The sequence below is a fragment of the Lichenostomus cassidix genome, chromosome 4 (assembly GCF_008360975.1).
Source record: "Lichenostomus cassidix isolate B80296 chromosome 4, HeHo_3.0, whole genome shotgun sequence".
Taxonomy (NCBI): Eukaryota; Metazoa; Chordata; class Aves; order Passeriformes; family Meliphagidae; genus Lichenostomus; species Lichenostomus cassidix.
In genome coordinates, this window is record NC_139484.1 from 49,569,504 (window position 1) to 49,572,529 (window position 3,026).

General features: G+C 41.9%; 1 protein-coding gene across 1 annotated transcript in view; it reads right to left on the bottom strand.

The window, feature by feature from the left end:
- NWD2 (NACHT and WD repeat domain containing 2) overlaps positions 1-3,026 on the bottom strand; it is a 50,887-nt gene that overhangs the window by 47,647 nt on the left and 214 nt on the right. The window lies entirely within an intron of this gene.

Sequence of the window (3,026 nt, forward strand, 5' to 3'; positions counted from 1 at the left end):
ATTTTCTATTTGAAGCAGCGACAAGAATCATTGGAATGTTTTGAACCTATATAAAGCTTATATCACAGTTTCATGTAATGGAATCATATGGGAGTTTAAACCTGTTGTTTTTCACATGACCTGTATGTTACTGGAAGGCATCTATACAGGCACTACTGAGTAGCAAAGAAACTGTCATTAACTGGCTGCTGTTACAGTTCACAGATTTCTACATGGAGCTAGTAAAGCACTTATTACAATCAGACAAATACGACTTACTTTCCTTATCACTCTGAAGTAATGAAAATATCTTGAGAAAACCAAAACACAATAAAAATCTTCAACCTCTCTTAGCCAAAATGCCTATTTAAATGCATATTTAGAATATTGCTGATTGCTTATATCTACTGAAATGTGAAAACAGGTTTATTTGTATTCAAATAATAAAGCAACTCCCATGTTTCTAAAGATCCAGTAATTTTCAGTGATATGAAGATGCATTAATTTATATCAACAACTTGAGCAAGACAACACTGCTAACTACTAGGAGAAAATACAGTTTCATTTACCTACAAAATTTCCTCTAGAAAACAAGACTGCAAAATTAAGCAATCTTGCTCCTACTACCCATGCTCACTATCTCCACTTGTTCCTTTTAGGAACTTCTGGTTAAGAAATTTTTCAAATAACCATTTTCCTAGTTGCATGATAAAAACATAATGTATTTCAGTCATACTAAAGTATGTTTGTTTGTAAAGAACAGACCAAACACTGATTATCAGAGTATCAGAGCTCTCCCCTATACACGTATTAAATATAATTCAAGAAAACTTCTTTTAGCTTTGTACACTTTCAGTGGCAGATAAACTTTTGTTGTGACTGCTAGCAGGATTAATCCCTATGCTTCTCTGACACCACAGTTCAAGTCTACCTCTGTGAGTCTGGGGGCTCACTGCCCATTTTCAGGAATGCTCTGTATCCAGGAGAATGAGTATAAACTGTAGTGATATGCTGAAAATTAACAAGAGAGGCCTTAGTCATGCAAACAGTCATTGTAGTTACGGGCTTGAATGTGCTAAAATGTTTACTGAGTAGGAATACTTCAACCTTTTCATCCAGAATTTTTGCACTGGGAACACTTTCAAGTGGTTTACCAACAACAGTTCTATTTCAAAGTACTTTAGTAGATTACATCTAAACCCCATTATAAGCTAATTTCTTGTTTATCCACACACACTTTTTTTAAGTCACATGCAGTCAGTAATACTTCAACAACAGCGCCGTCACTGATAAATAGTAATGGTTGTTTCTTGTCATTGAGACTCCTTAAATGTTCATAAACAAAACCTGTAACCACTCTGAAATTTCAGTCCCCTACTGTCATTTTTAAAAGCAGGAGCAACGTCACAGGTAAAATATTTAACATGAGGAATGTTAATCATTGTGACCATACAAGACTACAAGGAAGGCAATGTAAACAATCTTATAATGTTTGAATTGTTTTCTTTCAGTGTAGGTTTTTTTTAAAGCTGATATCTTCAAATCACAATGCCAGGGTAAAATCCTGCAAATGGATATATATGGCTTTAAACCCCAACTTTCAGAATGAGTTTAGTGGGTTTTCTATTTTAGAAATTATCTAGCTAACATACCAAGCTACCCTAAATGCCATTCACATCAAATGCAGAGGCATCAGTAGCTTCACAGTTAAGGCAATGCTGGCAGAAATCCATTTCTAATGAGTAATGTATCTTCTAAAAATCCACAGTAATTTTCTTTCAGAGCCTAATAGACCTTTTATTTTTTTCAATTATCACTTTTTTTATATCTCTTTGCTTAGATTGCAGCGATTAACTGCAAACATCTGCATGCCCTCCTTAAAGAATGTCATCTTTTAAAACAAACAGGGATGTTCAATATGAGAGTTGAGAGTTTCCTTGTGTTGAAAGCGAGTAAGAGCTGGAGGGGTGGGAATTCTTCAAAGTAGCACCATGCCCATTTTTTTTAACTTGTGAGCACTATTTCTCATATTCCCATAACTAGTAGTGCCAAGACAATTTTCACTTCAAAGTTCAAACTATTTTGTCATTTCAGGCATGATTTTCAGATCTCTGATTTTGCATAAAAGGTGACAGTATTGTTGAATTAGAAGTGTTGGGGGGGAAGGTGGTGGGTGGCAGTGTGAAAGATAATTGTGAATACAGTGGGCTCATTTTTTACAGACAAGAAACGTCATAAGTGTGAACGCCTAATTTATTATTTCCGTGCTTCAAGTGGGAATATGCTTCAGCAACTCCTATCTTACAAGTGGGAATGACACCTCCTGAATGTATGCAAATTCCTCGAATCAAAGGGTAATTTTAAAAATAGGCTTTAAACAGCAGGATGCCTAATAAATTCAGATACCGGCTATACGACCCCGACTTTATTAAGCTAAAACTGCAGGTTTCAGGGCATACTTCCTTGGAAGCAGAGTGCAGCCGGGATCAAAGGATCACCTTAGCTGTAGCCTCAGCCGGCTAAGACCTGCTTTCATTGTGCGATGAAATCAATCGGAAACTCTTTTTAACCAGACCTCCGAGGAGAGCTCTTCGAAGCATTCCCCCTTGAAAAGCCTCCCCTACGCTAGAAGGCAGCGCCTTTCCGTGTCCCCAGCCCCCGTGTGCCCTGCAGCTCCGACAGCGCACAAGTGAGAGGATGCCCCGCGCCCCGGTGCCTTTCGGGCGTGCCATTTACGGACATAAAACTTCAGGAGCGGAGAACACCGGTGCCCCCGAGCCCCGCTCCGAGCTCGTACACCCACACCCCCGTGGGCAAAGCCCACCCCACATCCCCGCGGCCGCCTCGCCCCGCGCCCCACACCGCCCCGGCCCGGCCCGCCGCCCCGCACGGCGCCCGGCGGTAGGGCAGAGGGTCCCCGGCGGCGGAGAGGGGCAGGAGCGGTCTCGGTCTGGGTCTCGGCCACGCCGCGGCCCCTGAGCGAAGTGCCCGGCAGCAGCGGGCCGGGCCGGGGAGCGGCGCGGGCGCTGCGGGCGGCAGGGGGAGCT